At 63.3% G+C, this 19,206-nt stretch overlaps 1 protein-coding gene across 1 annotated transcript in view; it reads right to left on the bottom strand.

Annotated features, from left to right (window-relative positions):
- The window catches only part of LOC102445643 (ectonucleoside triphosphate diphosphohydrolase 8-like), a 37,880-nt gene extending 19,410 nt beyond the window's left edge, over positions 1 to 18,470 (bottom strand). The window contains exon 1 of the mRNA XM_075905846.2: positions 18,265 to 18,470. The gene's annotated coding sequence lies outside the window, so the exon portion shown is untranslated. The remainder of the gene's footprint in view (positions 1 to 18,264) is intronic.
- Positions 18,471 to 19,206: the final 736 nt, after the last annotated feature.

Consider the following 19,206-nt stretch of genomic DNA (forward strand, 5'->3'; position numbering starts at 1 on the left):
CAGCGCTCGCACTAGTAACAAGACACAGACAGCTCCACACACAGCGCTCGCACTAGTAACAAGACACAGACAGCTCCACACACAGCTCTCGCACTAGTAACAAGACACAGTCAGCTCCACACACAGCGCTCGCACTAGTAACAAGACACAGACAGCTCCACACACAGCGCTCGCACTAGTAACAAGACACAGTCAGCTCCACACACAGCGCTCGCACTAGTAACAAGACACAGTCAGCTCCACACACAGCGCTCGCACTAGTAACAAGACACAGACAGCTCCACACACAGCTCTCGCACTAGTAACAAGACACACACAGCTCCACACACAGCGCTCGCACTAGTAACAAGACACACACAGCTCCACACACAGCGCTCGCACTAGTAACAAGACACAGACAGCTCCACACACAGCGCTCGCACTAGTAACAAGACACAGACAGCTCCACACACAGCGCTCGCACTAGTAACAAGACACAGACAGCTCCACACACAGCGCTCGCACTAGTAACAAGACACACACAGCTCCACACACAGCGCTCGCACTAGTAACAAGACACAGTCAGCTCCACACACAGCGCTCGCACTAGTAACAAGACACAGACAGCTCCACACACAGCTCTCGCACTAGTAACAAGACACACACAGCTCCACACACAGCGCTCGCACTAGTAACAACACACAGTCAGCTCCACACACAGCGCTCACACTAGTAACAAGACACACACACAGCTCCACACACAGCTCTCGCACTAGTAACAAGACACACACAGCTCCACACACAGCGCTCGCACTAGTAACAAGACACAGTCAGCTCCACACACAGCGCTCGCACTAGTAACAAGACACAGACAGCTCCACACACAGCGCTCGCACTAGTAACAAGACACACACACAGCTCCACACACAGCTCTCGCACTAGTAACAAGACACAGACAGCTCCACACACAGCGCTCGCACTAGTAACAAGACACACACACAGCTCCACACACAGCTCTCGCACTAGTAACAAGACACAGACAGCTCCACACACAGCGCTCGCACTAGTAACAAGACACAGACAGCTCCACACACAGCGCTCGCACTAGTAACAAGACACAGACAGCTTCACACACAGCGCTCGCACTAGTAACAAGACACACACACAGCTCCACACACAGCTCTCGCACAAGTAACAAGACACACACACAGCTCCACACACAGCTCTCGCACAAGTAACAAGACACAGATAGCTCCACACACAGCTCTCGCACTAGTAACAAGACACAGACAGCTCCACACACAGCTCTCGCACTAGTAACAAGACACAGACAGCTCCACACACAGCGCTCGCACTAGTAACAAGACACACACAGCTCCACACACAGCGCTCGCACTAGTAACAAGACACAGTCAGCTCCACACACAGCGCTCGCACTAGTAACAAGACACAGTCAGCTCCACACACAGCGCTCGCACTAGTAACAAGACACACACAGCTCCACACACAGCGCTCGCACTAGTAACAAGACACAGTCAGCTCCACACACAGCGCTCGCACTAGTAACAAGACACAGACAGCTCCACACACAGCGCTCGCACTAGTAACAAGACACACACACAGCTCCACACACAGCTCTCGCACTAGTAACAAGACACAGACAGCTCCACACACAGCGCTCACACTAGTAACAAGACACAGACAGCTCCACACACAGCGCTCGCACTAGTAACAAGACACAGACAGCTCCACACACAGCGCTCGCACTAGTAACAAGACACAGACAGCTCCACACACAGCTCTCGCACAAGTAACAAGACACAGACAGCTCCACACTCAGCTCTCGCACAAGTAACAAGACACAGACAGCTCCACACACAGCTCTCGCACTAGTAACAAGACACAGACAGCTCCACACTCAGCTCTCGCACAAGTAACAAGACACAGACAGCTCCACACACAGCTCTCGCACTAGTAACAAGACACAGACAGCTCCACACACAGCTCTCGCACAAGTAACAAGACACAGACAGCTCCACACACAGCTCTCGCACTAGTAACAAGACACAGACAGCTCCACACACAACGTTCGCACTAGTAACAAGACACAGACAGCTCCACACACAGCGCTCGCACTAGTAACAAAACACACACACAGCTCCACACACAGCTCTCGCACAAGTAACAAGACACAGATAGCTCCACACTCAGCTCTCGCACTAGTAACAAGACACAGACAGCTCCACACACAGCGCTCGCACTAGTAACAAGACACAGACAGCTCCACACACAGCGCTCGCACTAGTAACAAGACACAGACAGCTTCACACACAGCGCTCGCACTAGTAACAAGACACACACACAGCTCCACACACAGCTCTCGCACAAGTAACAAGACACAGATAGCTCCACACACAGCTCTCGCACTAGTAACAAGACACAGACAGCTCCACACACAGCTCTCGCACTAGTAACAAGACACAGACAGCTCCACACACAGCTCTCGCACAAGTAACAAGACACAGACAGCTCCACACTCAGCTCTCGCACAAGTAACAAGACACAGACAGCTCCACACACAGCTCTCGCACTAGTAACAAGACACAGACAGCTCCACACTCAGCTCTCGCACAAGTAACAAGACACAGACAGCTCCACACTCAGCGCTCGCACTAGTAACAAGACACAGACAACTCCACACACAGCTCTCGCACTAGTAACAAGACACAGACAGCTCCACACACAGCTCTCGCACTAGTAACAAGACACAGACAGCTCCACACACAGCTCTCACACAAGTAACAAGACACAGACAGCTCCACACACAGCTCTCGCACTAGTAACAAGACAGTCAGATCCACACTCAGCTTTCGCACAAGTAACAAGACACAGACAGCTCCACACTCAGCTCTCGCACTAGTAACAAGACACAGACAGCTCCACACTCAGCTCTCGCACAAGTGCATGAGCCAATCAGTAGCACATCAGCTTTCATTTGACATTTCACACGGCCCCCTTTGCACAGACTTTTGGGGCAAACCCTCCCCCCACCCCCATGGGTGCAGCAATGATCTTTAAACTCCACAAACGTGACACAGGGGTTTCCAGGCTCTGCTATTGTGTAGCTTCGGTGTTAGGATGGGTCACTAGTACATTCTGGCTTATTCTACCGAAAAGAAAATGCCTAATTGCTTCCCACTCACAGGGCAGTTTGGCATCCTTTGGCGGGAAGCGGGAAGCAGTTTTCCACTTCAGTAGAAACAGGAAGTTTCGTAAAAACAACTGTAAATTGGGGGGGGGGGGGGTGTCAAACTTGGGTGGGAGCAAATGAAACCTCATGTTGCAAAATTCTGCAACTGGTTTTGTAGATGCGGCTGGAAGAAACTAGTGAAAATTCTTTTTCTAAAACCGAAACGCTCAATGGGAAATGCTGGCAACACTGAGCAGCTCTGCTGCGTGGCTGAGGGGTTCCAAAGCCGCCTGTGTGGCTCGCTTCTTAAAGGGACGCAGGGGCCGAATGCCTGAGCTTTTGCAAAGTGAAAGCAGAGTTTTGCCCAATGCCAATTCCAGGAAGCGCCCAGGTGAGCTCACACCTGGCATGTCTGCGAGAGGGTGCAGAGCAGAATGGGGGGCCGTTGACACGCCCCCACTCTTGTGTAGTGTTGTGAACACGAAGCTCTTGCCGCTGTAGTGCCAGCTCAGGCTGCTTGCCTCCACGCCCAGCGGTGCTCCTGGCCACGGCTGGAACAAGTCACTGCTTTACGAAGAGGCTTTCCGTGTTTGCGCTTGGTAGGCTGCAGGTTTCACTCAGCCCGGAATGCAACTTGCAATAAGATAAACACAGGCCACTGGCCAACCCGGCTGTTCTGGGCCAGGGGAGGACGTCTTCTTTAGATTTGCTAAAGGGTTTCGCAGCAGGTGCTGACACGGCAAAGGAAGCCAGGCAGGTTCGCCAGGGCGAGGGAGTCAATTCTAACCCAACTAGCCAACCTCTCTGGCCACCACTTCCCCCAGCCAGGTTCTATTTGGAGCCCACACTAATGCTCGGAGGTTTTCTTCTTTGGCTTGCCGGCTTTGGTCAGTGCTGATGCTCCAGGGACCTACCATGGCAGGATGGAGCGTGGCTGGGCCATCGGGCAGTGCCCAGTTCTCTAGCTCAATCGAACGCAGGAAACCTCGTCCTCCCTGAGCCCCTGCGCGTTGTGGCCAGACGCTTGTGAGTAGCACCAGGACAGAACTCCCCTCTGCTTTGTGCAACGTGCATCGTGTAACCTATTTAGACAGGTATAATCCGCTGGGGGCAGGGCTAAAAGTGCCAAGGGTGGGGGAGGGTGTTACGGCCCCACAGAGCTGGTTTTCGTGCAGGCGCTGCTCCGAAGCCGGCTCCAGGGAGTAGCACCAAAGCTGGTGCCGGGCAATGGGCTTTATGAAACCAGCTGGTGCTGTCAGGCCAACGCCGCCGGCTCCTTCCTATGCCCAGGGTCCCGGTGCAGAGCAGCCCATTCAGCACGTCCAGGCCTGAGCGCACAGACGCTTCCGGAGCCAGCCCGCGGCATTAGGGAGTCAGGCTGCTGGGCTGTGAAGCCTGGTCCCACTGCAGTCAGCTGAGCTCCTTTGCCTGCCTCACGACCGCGCACCCTGCGGGGTGAGGCCCAGGGCAGGAGCCTGCAGCCCAAGGCGGCCGCCGTGTGGCCACTGGCCCAGCGCGAGGAAGCGGGCAGCCGTCACTCACCGGGTTTGGGCCACTCTCCAGCAGCAGCGAGGCGCCGTGTCAGCTGCGCAGGCCTTCCCCACCGACAGGCTTTGGTGGACGTGGTCTAGTTCCAAGGGGTTGCCTGGCACCTGGGCTGATTAGGAGGCCGGGCTCGTGACCACAACGGCCCGCTCTGGGCTCGGGATTGGTCGGTCTCCCCATCCTCCCTTGCAGCCAGGGGACCGCCGGGGACGTAAGCGGTGAGGCAGAAATAGCCTCGGGCCTGATGTCAGACGATGCCCTGGACAAGTGAGGCCGCGGCGGCACTGTGCAGCGTGGGCACATGACTGGGCAGAGCCTGGCTGGAGGCTTGCAGAGGGGATGGCGTGTGTCTGGGGCGGTGGTGCTGGGAGCAGGCCAGCGTCCACCCAGGACAATGGTGGAAGGAAGCAGCCAGAGCAGGCTGTAGGCAGGCGGGCAAGGTGGGAGGAGCCAGGAAGGCTGGGGGAGACCCTTACGGCCGGGATGGGGAGCCGGCAGAGCCAGGCCGCAGAGCAGGAACGCCAAGGCTCAGTGGAGAGGGCTGGCAGTGAGTCGGCGCCCATGGAAAGAGCTGGGCTGGGGGGGTTCCCCCGACCCTGCAGATGGGAAAAGCTGGGCAGGGCAGGGCAGGCCGTGTGGCCGGTGAATGTTCTTGTGACTGAACGTGTGGGGGGGGGGGGGGGAGGAATGGGCAAGTCAGGGGGGCTCTGTGAGAACGCGCGGAGGAGAGCACCAGAGGCAGGGCCCTGCAGGGCGCCAGGCCCTGGGCAGTGTGGAGCAGTGGGTGCTTCCGGGGGAGAGGCTGCTGGTGGCAGCAGGAGTAGAAAGCCTGGGAACCGCTGGCACCAGCCAGCCCAGCTCAGGCTACATGCTCCTGTACTGCAGGGAGAAGCCTTCCCTGCCCGGGAATCCACGCCCGGGGGTCAGAGGCCTGGCAGGATGACAGTGCCCGACCCCGGGGCGTGCGGGGCCCACGGGCTCTGTCCGTGTCCAGAAGCCTTAAGGACTCGGCCACGCCATCGTCATTGGAACGTGTCCCTCTCGCCTGTGCGGGCCTGGAGCAGTAGGCGAAGCGCGAAACCCTGCCCCGGCGTGACTGCACCGGCCGCAGGTGGCCCGAGAAATGCGGCCCTCAGACGGGACGAGCGCCCGGCCCTGCCTGCTGCAAGAGGTGCAGCTGCACGCCCAGACCTGTGTCTGGCTGAGGTGCTGTCAGAGTCGCTCCCTCTGCCTGCTGAGCGCAAGCAAACGGCTCAGAAACCGCTGCTGGAGACAAGAGCAGGCCTTCGGCGCGGGCTGAACGCTGGTGCTCTTCTCATCAGCAGAGCCAGAATCCCAGCCAGGCACCTGGGCGCCCCTCACGGGCCTGTGTGCAGCAAGGGTGTGGCAGCGCCGTGCGGCCCCGGGGCTCACTGCCACACCAGGCAAAAGCGCTGACGCCCACGTGTAGCCAGACAGACCCCCCCCATATCATCCATCTTATTTGCCTCTCTGAAGCATACAGGGCAGAGAAGGAGCAGTAAAATCAGCATAGTCTATGCTGGCTCATCTGATCCTGAGCAGCTGAAAACATGGCTATGAGGAGACAGCGATTAAGGCAATAAGCTGGCCTCGAGGCTGCGAGAAGTGCCCAGCTGGCACCCATGTTGATACGAACACACAGCCGTCCCTGGGAGAGGAATCCCCCACTGAGAAAAGAATCTCCAGTACTTCCAATTTAATCCTCTCAACTCTCTTACAAGTGTAAATTAAGTTCACAACTCCCTTGTAAGAGCTGGTCTCACAAAAGGCAGACCAGCCCCATTTGGCATCACAGATAAGAAAGAGAAATACGTGACCCCATGGGTATAAAGATGGGTCCAGCACACACTCACTTTTGAGTGTCAATCTACCCTCTACCTGTGGGTCAGGTTAGGTGTTTGACCTCCCGAGGTTCCAAGGGGACGCCCACCTCGTATTTTCGTCTTTCCTAGGAATTGAGGGACCGGCCCTGGCCTGACACGCTGGAGTCGAGAGGAACAGAAGGGGGTAAAAATTGTACCTGGATGTGGTCCTTTGTCTTAAGTGTACACAGACTTAGAGCTCTTTAAAGATTAAGCTGTCACTTGGTACCATTATTTCTGTTTTCCTACCTTTATCTTCTTTGTAACCATTTTTAAGATCTATATTTTGCTAGCAGTTAAGAAAGAGAGCAATAGCCATTGCAACCATATGATTTATAAGCTTCCTCAATAAACCTGTAACTGTTTAAGCTTTAACCTGACTCCTTCAGTTGCTGTAATAGAACCAGGCACAATATAAAAGAACTTCAGCCGGTCTTAAGAGACAGATGTAGGGAGAGCTTGGGCGTTTGGATTTGTGTCACTCCGAGGTGGCAGATCCATTGGGGCACTTCTCAGCCTCCCCCAGACTGCCCGCTGCGAAGGAATCATGGATTCTAGCAGCTAAAATCTGAAGTGTTATAAGCTCTCCCTGTAAACTTATTGGGGCACTCGTCAACCTCCTCCAGGTTGCCCGCTGCAAGGGACCCCGGTCTCAGCAGTTGAAATCTCGGGTGTATCGCACACACACACACCACTCACTGCCCTGACCATTGGCTGACACCACGGGCTGGGCTCGATCATGCCCGCAGGACACGGTACCATGGAGCTGTGGTCGGTCAGTGCGTGCACGAGACCGCTGCACCGCCAGAGCCAGCCGCAGGGGAAATGGCGCCCTGAGCGAACTTTGTTTTGGGACCCTGATCCCTGTGGGCACAGCATCACCCAGTTCCCCTGGCACCCAAAGGCTTCCCAACCCTGGCACCCGTCACCACTAACTGCTGCACTGCGCCCCTTCATCCCATCCCCCGTCACCTCTAACTGCTGCACTGCGCCCCTTCATCCCATCCCCCCGTCACGAGTAACCGCTGCACTGCGCCCCTTCATCCCGCCCCCCGTCACCACTAACCGCTGCACTGCGCCCCTTCATCCCACCCCCCGTCACCACTAACTGCTGCACTGCACCCCTTCATCCCATCCCCCGTCACCACTAACTGCTGCACTGCGCCCCTTCATCCCATCCCCCCGTCACCACTAACCGCTGCACTGCGCCCCTTCATCCTATCCCCCCCGTCACCACTAACTGCTGCACTGCGCCCCTTCATCCTATCCCCCCCGTCACCACTAACTGCTGCACTGCGCCCCTTCATCCCATCCCCCCGTCACCACTAACTGCTGCACTGCGCCCCTTCATCCCATCCCCCCGTCACCACTAACTGCTGCACTGCGCCCCTTCATCCCATCTCCCGTCACCACTAACCGCTGCACTGCGCCCCTTCATCCCACCCCCCGTCACCACTAACCGCTGCACTGCGCCCCTTCATCCCACCCCCCGTCACCACTAACCGCTGCACCGCGCCCCTTCATCCCATCCCCCGTCACCACTAACCGCTGCACTGCGCCCCTTCATCCCATCCCCCGTCACCACTAACTGCTGCACTGCGCCCCTTCATCCCATCCCCCCGTCACCACTAACCGCTGCACTGCGCCCCTTCATCCCATCCCCCCGTCACCACTAACTGCTGCACTGCGCCCCTTCATCCCGCCCCCCGTCACCACTAACCGCTGCACTGCGCCCCTTCATCCCATCCCCCGTCACCACTAACCGCTGCACTGCGCCCCTTCATCCCATCCCCCCGTCACCACTAACCGCTGCACTGCGCCCCTTCATCCCATCCCCCCGTCACCACTAACTGCTGCACTGCGCCCCTTCATCCCGCCCCCCGTCACCACTAACCGCTGCACTGCGCCCCTTCATCCCATCCCCCGTCACCACTAACCGCTGCACTGCGCCCCTTCATCCCATCCCCCCGTCACCACTAACCGCTGCACTGCGCCCCTTCATCCCATCCCCCCGTCACCACTAACTGCTGCACTGCGCCCCTTCATCCCATCCCCCGTCACCACTAACTGCTGCACTGTGCCCCTTCATCCCGCCCCCCGTCACCACTAACCGCTGCACTGCGCCCCTTCATCCCGCCCCCCGTCACCACTAACCGCTGCACTGCGCCCCTTCATCCCGCCCCCCGTCACCACTAACTGCTGCACTGCGCCCCTTCATCCCATCCCCCCGTCACCACTAACTGCTGCACTGCGCCCCTTCATCCCATCTCCCGTCACCACTAACCGCTGCACTGCGCCCCTTCATCCCACCCCCCGTCACCACTAACCGCTGCACTGCGCCCCTTCATCCCGCCCCCCGTCACCACTAACCGCTGCACTGCGCCCCTTCATCCCGCCCCCCGTCACCACTAACTGCTGCACTGCGCCCCTTCATCCCATCCCCCCGTCACCACTAACTGCTGCACTGCGCCCCTTCATCCCATCTCCCGTCACCACTAACCGCTGCACTGCGCCCCTTCATCCCACCCCCCGTCACCACTAACCGCTGCACTGCGCCCCTTCATCCCGCCCCCCGTCACCACTAACTGCTGCACTGCGCCCCTTCATCCCATCCCCCCGTCACCACTAACCGCTGCACTGCGCCCCTTCATCCCATCCCCCGTCACCACTAACCGCTGCACCGCGCCCCTTCATCCCATCCCCCGTCACCACTAACCGCTGCACCGCGCCCCTTCATCCCATCCCCCGTCACCACTAACCGCTGCACTGCGCCCCTTCATCCCATCCCCCCCGTCACCACTAACCGCTGCACCGCGCCCCTTCATCCCATCCCCCGTCACCACTAACCGCTGCACCGCGCCCCTTCATCCCATCCCCCGTCACCACTAACCGCTGCACCGCGCCCCTTCATCCCATCCCCCGTCACCACTAACCGCTGCACCGCGCCCCTTCATCCCATCCCCCGTCACCACTAACCGCTGCACCGCGCCCCTTCATCCCATCCCCCGTCACCACTAACCGCTGCACTGCGCCCCTTCATCCCATCCCCCCCGTCACCACTAACCGCTGCACCGCGCCCCTTCATCCCATCCCCCGTCACCACTAACCGCTGCACTGCGCCCCTTCATCCCATCCCCCCGTCACCACTAACCGCTGCACTGCGCCCCTTCATCCCATCCCCCCGTCACCACTAACCGCTGCACCGCGCCCCTTCATCCCATCCCCCGTCACCACTAACCGCTGCACCGCGCCCCTTCATCCCATCCCCCGTCACCACTAACCGCTGCACCGCGCCCCTTCATCCCATCCCCCGTCACCACTAACCGCTGCACCGCGCCCCTTCATCCCATCCCCCGTCACCAGTAACCGCTGCACTGCGCCCCTTCATCCCGCCCCCCGTCACCAGTAACCGCTGCACCGCGCCCCTTCATCCCATCCCCCGTCACCACTAACCGCTGCACTGCGCCCCTTCATCCCACCCCCCGTCACCACTAACCGCTGCACTGCGCCCCTTCATCCCACCCCCCGTCACCACTAACCGCTGCACTGCGCCCCTTCATCCCATCCCCCGTCACCACTAACCGCTGCACTGCGCCCCTTCATCCCATCCCCCGTCACCACTAACCGCTGCACTGCGCCCCTTCATCCCATCCCCCCGTCACCACTAACCGCTGCACCGCGCCCCTTCATCCCATCCCCCCGTCACCACTAACCGCTGCACTGCGCCCCTTCATCCCACCCCCCGTCACCACTAACTGCTGCACTGCGCCCCTTCATCCCATCTCCCGTCACCACTAACCGCTGCACTGCGCCCCTTCATCCCATCCCCCCATCACCACTAACCGCTGCACCGCGCCCCTTCATCCCACCCCCCGTCACCACTAACCGCTGCACTGCGCCCCTTCATCCCATCCCCCGTCACCACTAACCGCTGCACTGCGCCCCTTCATCCCATCCCCCGTCACCACTTACCGCTGCACTGCGCCCCTTCATCCCGCCCCCGTCACCACTAACCGCTGCACTGCGCCCCTTCATCCCATCCCCCGTCACCACTTACCGCTGCACTGCGCCCCTTCATCCCGCCCCCCGTCACCACTAACCGCTGCACTGCGCCCCTTCATCCCATCCCCCGTCACCACTTACCGCTGCACCGCGCCCCTTCATCCCATCCCCCGTCACCACTAACCGCTGCACTGCGCCCCTTCATCCCGCCCCCCGTCACCACTAACCGCTGCACTGCGCCCCTTCATCCCGCCCCCCGTCACCACTAACCGCTGCACTGCGCCCCTTCATCCCATCCCCCGTCACCACTTACCGCTGCACTGCGCCCCTTCATCCCGCCCCCCGTCACCACTAACCGCTGCACTGCGCCCCTTCATCCCATCCCCCGTCACCACTAACCGCTGCACTGCGCCCCTTCATCCCATCCCCCGTCACCACTTACCGCTGCACCGCGCCCCTTCATCCCATCCCCCGTCACCACTAACCGCTGCACCGCGCACCTTCATCCCATCCCCCGTCACCACTAACCGCTGCACTGCGCCCCTTCATCCCATCTCCCGTCACCACTAACCGCTGCACTGCGCCCCTTCATCCCATCCCCCGTCACCACTTACCGCTGCACTGCGCCCCTTCATCCCGCCCCCGTCACCACTAACCGCTGCACTGCGCCCCTTCATCCCATCCCCCGTCACCACTTACCGCTGCACTGCGCCCCTTCATCCCGCCCCCCGTCACCACTAACCGCTGCACTGCGCCCCTTCATCCCATCCCCCGTCACCACTTACCGCTGCACCGCGCCCCTTCATCCCATCCCCCGTCACCACTATCCGCTGCACTGCGCCCCTTCATCCCGCCCCCCGTCACCACTAACCGCTGCACTGCGCCCCTTCATCCCGCCCCCCGTCACCACTAACCGCTGCACTGCGCCCCTTCATCCCGCCCCCCGTCACCACTAACCGCTGCACTGCGCCCCTTCATCCCATCCCCCGTCACCACTAACCGCTGCACTGCGCCCCTTCATCCCATCCCCCGTCACCACTTACCGCTGCACCGCGCCCCTTCATCCCATCCCCCGTCACCACTAACCGCTGCACCGCGCCCCTTCATCCCATCCCCCGTCACCACTAACCGCTGCACCGCGCCCCTTCATCCCATCCCCCCGTCACCACTAACCGCTGCACCGCACCCCTTCATCCCATCCCCCGTCACCACTTACCGCTGCACCGCGCCCCTTCATCCCATCCCCCGTCACCACTTACCGCTGCACCGCGCCCCTTCATCCCATCCCCCGTCACCACTTACCGCTGCACCGCGCCCCTTCATCCCACCCCCCGTCACCACTAACCGCTGCACCGCGCCCCTTCATCCCATCCCCCCGTCACCACTAACCGCTGCACTGCGCCCCTTCATCCCATCCCCCGTCACCACTTACCGCTGCACCGCGCCCCTTCATCCCACCCCCCGTCACCACTAACCGCTGCACCGCGCCCCTTCATCCCATCCCCCCGTCACCACTAACCGCTGCACCGCGCCCCTTCATCCCATCCCCCTGTCACCACTAACTGCTGCACTGCGCCCCTTCATCCCATCCCCCCGTCACCACTAACCGCTGCACCGCGCCCCTTCATCCCATCCCCCTGTCACCACTAACTGCTGCACTGCGCCCCTTCATCCCATCCCCCCGTCACCACTTACCGCTGCACCGCGCCCCTTCATCCCATCCCCCCCGTCACCACTAACCGCTGCACTGCGCCCCTTCATCCCACCCCCCGTCACCACTAACCGCTGCACTGCGCCCCTTCATCCCATCCCCCGTCACCACTAACCGCTGCACCGCGCCCCTTCATCCCATCCCCCGTCACCACTTACCGCTGCACCGCGCCCCTTCATCCCACCCCCCGTCACCACTAACCGCTGCACCGCGCCCCTTCATCCCACCCCCCGTCACCACTAACCGCTGCACCGCGCCCCTTCATCCCATCCCCCCGTCACCACTAACCGCTGCACTGCGCCCCTTCATCCCATCCCCCGTCACCACTAACCGCTGCACCGCGCCCCTTCATCCCATCCCCCTGTCACCACTAACTGCTGCACCGCGCCCCTTCATCCCATCCCCCGTCACCACTAACCGCTGCACTGCGCCCCTTCATCCCACCCCCCGTCACCACTAACCGCTGCACTGCGCCCCTTCATCCCATCCCCCGTCACCACTAACCGCTGCACCGCGCCCCTTCATCCCATCCCCCTGTCACCACTAACTGCTGCACCGCGCCCCTTCATCCCATCCCCCGTCACCACTAACCGCTGCACTGCGCCCCTTCATCCCACCCCCCGTCACCACTAACCGCTGCACTGCGCCCCTTCATCCCATCCCCCGTCACCACTAACCGCTGCACTGCGCCCCTTCATCCCACCCCCCGTCACCACTAACCGCTGCACTGCGCCCCTTCATCCCACCCCCCGTCACCACTAACCGCTGCACTGCGCCCCTTCATCCCATCCCCCGTCACCACTAACCGCTGCACTGCGCCCCTTCATCCCATCCCCCGTCACCACTAACCGCTGCACTGCGCCCCTTCATCCCATCCCCCGTCACCACTTACCGCTGCACTGCGCCCCTTCATTGCAATTCCTGCCCGCCCCTGCCAGCTCTTCTTCAAACCCCAGCCCTGAGCTTCCAGGATGTGCAGCCTCCGCCTTTGCTCAACAACGGCCGTGCCCATTTGCCTCTCGCCCGCTGGCTACAGCTCCCTGGGCCCTGAGCTGTTGTCCCCGCCCTAAATCGGCCCTGGGCACGTCTCAGCTTCCACCTAGCGCCTCCTCATTGGTACCTGGCCACCGGCCCAGCGCTGAGGGAGTGACATGGGAACTGCAGTGCTGTTCCGGGTTCGTGCTGGGCCAGTGTGGTGACTGAGGTTCCTGCCTCGGCCGGCCTCCCCAGCCACATGCAGGGCACAGACCCCGCCCCCCCGTACCATGCAGGGCACAGACCCCGCCCCCCGTACCATGCAGGGCACAGACCCCGCCCCCCGTACCATGCAGGGCACAGACCCCGCCCCCCGTACCATGCAGGGCATAGACCCCGCCCCCCGTACCATTCAGGGCACAGACCCCGCCGCCCCGTACCATGCAGGGCACAGACCCTGCCCCCTTCGTACCATGCAGGGCACAGACCCCGCCCCCCGTACCATGCAGGGCATAGACCCCGCCCCCCGTACCATGCAGGGCACAGACCCCGCCGCCCCGTACCATGCAGGGCACAGACCCTGCCCCCTTCGTACCATGCAGGGCACAGACCCCGCCCCCCGTACCATGCAGGGCACAGACCCCGCCCCCCCCGTACCATGCAGGGCATAGACCCCGCCCCCCGTACCATTCAGGGCACAGACCCCGCCCCCCGTACCATTCAGGGCACAGACCCTGCCCCCTTCGTACCATGCAGGGCACAGACCCCGCCCCCCTGTACCATGCAGGGCACAGACCCCGCCCCCCGTACCATGCAGGGCACAGACCCCGCCCCCCGTACCATGCAGGGCACAGACCCCGCCCCCCCTGTACCATGCAGGGCACAGACCCCGCCCCCCGTACCATGCAGGGCACAGACCCCGCCCCCCGTACCATGCAGGGCACAGACCCCGCCCCCCCGTACCATGCAGGGCACAGACCCCGCCCCCCGTACCATGCAGGGCATAGACCCCGCCCCCCCGTACCATGCAGGGCACAGACCCCGCCCCCTCTGTACCGTGCAGGGCATAGACCCCGCCCCCCCGTACCATGCAGGGCACAGACCCCCCCCATACCATGCAGGGCACAGACCCCCCCCATACCATGGGAAGCTCAGACACTGCACAGACCTTCACACCCCCTTCAGCTACTGAGCCCCAGCTGCTTACTACCCATTGGAGTGGGAGCTCGCATCCGCTTTGTCCCAGGCGTGTCACTGCTGCCTGGGTTTTTGTTCCGTCCCGTGCAAAGAGAATAATGCCCTGGAACACAAAGCAGCCCGTCTCCGTTTACTGTAGGGAGATGGGGCAGCTGCCAGGGTTTCTAATTGGCCAAGCGTCACACGCCTCAGCATTTCTGCTGGGGGCCAATCCAAGATTTTAGAAAGTGGTCAAGGGCCATGCATTTCTGTGGAGGGAGTGCGGGGTCTAGGGTGGCAGTTGGATGTAGATGTGTTTTTTCCCCTCACACAGCACACAGTTAACCTGTGGAACTCCTTGCCAGAGGATTCTGCAAAGGCATAGTCTATGCCAGGATGCAAAAAAGAATGAAAAGTTGATGGTGAATGGGTCCATCAATGGCTATTAGCTAAGATGGTCGTGGATCATCCCTCAGCTTTTGAGCGTCAGACAGAGGCTGGGCCTGGCTGACACAGGATGGCTCACCCAGCAATTGCCTGTTCTGTTCGTTCCCTCTGGGGCACCTGGCACTGGCCCCGTGGAGGCCAGGATGCTGGGCTAGATGCCCTATTGCTCTGGGGCAGCATGGCCATTCTTAACCACCACATGCGCCCCAGGCTAGGGCTGGGGTTTTCAGCAGGGTGAGGCTCTGCACCTGCCACTGCAACCCCCCCGTCCCCAGTGCGCCGCACGTTGGGCACCGCTGGGAGGAGTGTGGAAATCTGGACCCGCAGAAAACGCCTCTTCTCCCCTCCATCCCCACAGTCCAGCCGCAGGGGGCGCCATAGGGGGTGCCACAGCCCGGCTGACGGGTGGGGCCCGGTTCAGTAACGCTGGCGACCAGCTCCTGGGATCCAGCCCCCCTCTGCCCCGTCGGCCTTCTCTGCCTTCGTTTCTCAGCTGTGCGTCCTGGCAGGGGCACGCGAGCTCATTCTCCCTTAGGCGGGCACGGGGCCAGGGTCCCTGCCACATGCCCTACAAAGCCGGGTGAGCGTGTGACACGGGGGGGGGGTACTCACCTTGCTATGGTGCATGGGAGTTCTACTGTCTGATAGTGACCCCCTGTGTGTGCCTCAGTTTCCCTGGACACCGTACGACAACTCCACTGGGGGTGGGAATTCAGGTGCGACTCCCACGGGGGGTTTTCTCTGCTGCCTGCATGAACAGCATGCCCCTTACGAGCTGAGCCTGGCTGGGGGTCTGGGACCAGGCTGCTGGGAGTGGGGCAGACTGAGCTGTCCTGGGGTGCAGGGAAAGAGCCAGGCCCCCAGCTCTGGGCTCCCCTCTCCAAAGACGGGTGGACTGGCTGCTCCTGGTTCCTGTGCTACGCCGCGTCCCAGTCAACCAATAACCCTTCTGTGCTCCCTGATGGGGTGCCAGGCCCTTGGGCCCCACAGGGGCAGGGGTTGCTACCTCCAGGCCCACAGGGGGTGGGGTGCAAGTCCTCTCAAAGGGGCGTGGGAGCTGCCAGGTCCCTGTGCATCAGCCCATGGCGTGCTCTGCGTACGGGATGTCAGGTCGGTGCGTTCTGTGCCCTCCTCCTGGGCAGCAAGCAGCCCCCGAGGCCCAGCCCCCCCGTGTCCCTGTGGGCAGCTGGACTCTGCACTGCCCCTTACTCCGTGCACGTCCAACGCGAGCGCTGGGGTGTCGGCATTTGCCCGGAGGTACGTACCCCCGCAGGGGGTCACAGCTCGGGGCAGAGACGGAGGAAATGCGGCAGTGCCTCTGTCCTCGCCAAGCCCCCCCAGCCTGGGAGACCCAGCCGGAGTCTGTCCCAGGAAAGAACCCAACGTACAACCCCAGGCTGTAGCTGATGGTAACTACCCCCTGGGCCTCCAGCCCCACCCAGGGAACGGCCCTGGACCGGCCTGGCCCAGGGAGCCTTGAAGCCAGGCAAGACGGGACACAGGGGAGAGAAATGTGCCTGGTCCCTCGGCATCCACCAGGATGCTAGAAAGGAGCTAGCCTGGAGCTAGCCTGGGCTGCCGCTCGAGGTGGGGGATGCCAGCGACCCCGGCCGAGTTCCCGGGGCGACACCCCCCAGACTCGGGGTGGGGGACGCCAGCGACCCCGGCCGAGTTCCCGGGGCGACACCCCCCAGACTCGGGGTGGGGGACGCCAGCGACCCCGGCCGAGTTCCCGCGGCGACACCCCCCAGACTCGGGGTGGGGGACGCCAGCGACCCCGGCCGAGTTCCCGGGGCGACACCCCCCAGACTCGGGGTGGGGGACGCCAGCGACCCCGGCCGAGTTCCCGCGGCGACACCCCCCAGACTCGGGGTGGGGGACGCCAGCGACCCCGGCCGAGTTCCCGCGGCGACACCCCCCAGACTCAGGGTGGGGGACGCCAGCGACCCCGGCCGAGTTCCCGCGGCGACACCCCCAGACTCGGGGTGGGGGACGCCAGCGACCCCGGCCGAGTTCCCGCGGCGACACCCCCCAGACTCGGGGTGGGGGACGCCAGCGACCCCGGCCGAGTTCCCGCGGCGACACCCCCCAGACTCGCGGTGGGGGACGCCAGCGACCCCGGCCGAGTTCCCGCGGCGACACCCCCCAGACTCGGGGTGGGGGATGCCAGCGACCCCGGCCAAGTTCCCGGGGCGACACCCCCCAGACTCGGGGTGGGGGACGCCAGCGACCCCGGCCGAGTTCCCGGGGCGACACCCCCCAGACTCGGGGTGGGGGACACCAGCGACCACGGCCGAGTTCCCGGGGCGACACCCCCCAGACTCGGGGTGGGGGACGCCAGCGACCACGGCCGAGTTCCCGGGGCGACACCCCCCAGACTCGGGGTGGGGGACGCCAGCGACCCCGGCCGAGTTCCCGGGGCGACACCCCCCAGACTCGGGGTGGGGGACGCCAGCGACCACGGCCGAGTTCCCGGGGCGACACCCCCCAGACTCGGGGTGGGGGACGCCAGCGACCCCGGCCGAGTTCCCGCGGCGACACCCCCAGACTCGGGGTGGGGGACGCCAGCGACCCCGGCCGAGTTCCCGCGGCGACACCCCCCAGACTCGCGGTGGGGGACGCCAGCGACCCCGGCCGAGTTCCCGCGGCGACACCCCCAGACTCGGGGTGGGGGACGCCAGCGACCCCGGCCGAGTTCCCGCGGCGACACCCCCCAGACTCGGGGTGGGGGACGCCAGCGACCCCGGCCGAGTTCCCGGGGCGACACCCCCCAGACTCGGGGTGGGGGACGCCAGCGACCCCGGCCGAGTTCCCGGGGCGACACCCCCCAGACTCGGGGTGGGGGACGCCAGCGACCCCGGCCGAGTTCCCGGGGCGACACCCCCCAGACTCAGGGTGGGGGACGCCAGCGACCCCGGCCGAGTTCCCGCGGCGACACCCCCAGACTCGGGGTGGGGGACGCCAGCGACCCCGGCCGAGTTCCCGCGGCGACACCCCCCAGACTCGCGGTGGGGGACGCCAGCGACCCCGGCCGAGTTCCCGCGGCGACACCCCCCAGACTCGGGGTGGGGGACGCCAGCGACCCCGGCCGAGTTCCCGGGGCGACACCCCCCAGACTCGGGGTGGGGGAAGGCCGTGGGGAGTTGCTGTAGCCTGGGGAGAGCTGAGGCAGAACGGTTCCCCTGCGCGCCTGCCCTGAGCTCCCGGAGCAGAAAGAAGCAGCCAGACGCAGCTCGGTGCTGCCCAGCTGGGGGCTCCGCAGGCTGCTGGGCTGAGCCGGGATCCTGCGCACCCAGTCCCAGAGCAGGTCCCGGCCCCGCACAGCGCACTCAGCAAGCAGGAGGGGCTCAGCTTACCTGGCCTTCGCAGCGCGGAGCTGGGACGCAGCGGCCCCAAGCCAGAGCACAGCTGGAGACGCGGCTGGCAAATAAACACAGCGAGGGGCTAATTTCACGCGGCGGCTGTGCAGGGCGGATGCCAGTCCAGAGCCCCCGGCGAGCGCCCTGGCCCCGGCGGTAGCTCTCCTTGCCACACCGTGCCTGTGGGACACGCCCTCCGGCATAGCCGCCCTCTGTTTGCTAACAGGCAGGTCTCCGCTCCCGCGCTGACGCCAGCTCGCTGCCAGAGGAAAAGCCCACGTCCCGCACCAGGCTGCAGCCTTGGCCCAGGCCCTCACCCCACAGCTCTGCCCCGGCCTGTCCCCCGGCCTCCCGCTGGGCTGCTCCTGGTCCGCTCAGCAGACACGAACCCTGCCAGACAGCCCAGGACCCCCCGGCAGGCGTGTGGCGGCTCCCAGCCCGTTCCCCTGAGCGCGCAGCCAGGGGCAATGGCTAACGCCCCGGCACCTCTCTGCCCAGCCCCGGCGTTAGACACAGGCCCGGGCTGGGGGCTGGAGTACTTGGCACAGTGGGGACGCTGCAGTTACTGGACCACACGGTACCGCCTGGAGCACCCCGGGGTGCTGCCGCCACCCAGCCGTCCCTTCCAGTCCCCGGGCCTGAGGGGAGGGTCCGGCACACGAGGCAGGGAGCTGCCTCAACTAGTCCCTAGGCATAGCGAGGCCCAGAGGGCGGCCTGACAGGGGAGCCAGGTCAGACCCTTCTGGGAGGAGGAGCTGCCACAGGAGCGCGGTTCAGGATCCTGCCCCGGACCTGGGCGCCCGCCACCGCAGGAAACTGCCTGCAGGGCGCCCCCCCAGCCTGAGCCGGCTGCCTCCTCCCGCCAGAGGCAGCCTCCGAGGACGCTGACTGGACTGGGCCCCGTGGGCAGGGGAAGGCCCATCTTGAGGACCATGCACC

The sequence above is a fragment of the Pelodiscus sinensis genome, chromosome 23, assembly GCF_052426305.1.
Source record: "Pelodiscus sinensis isolate ZL-2025 chromosome 23, ASM5242630v1, whole genome shotgun sequence".
NCBI lineage: Eukaryota > Metazoa > Chordata > Testudines > Trionychidae > Pelodiscus > Pelodiscus sinensis.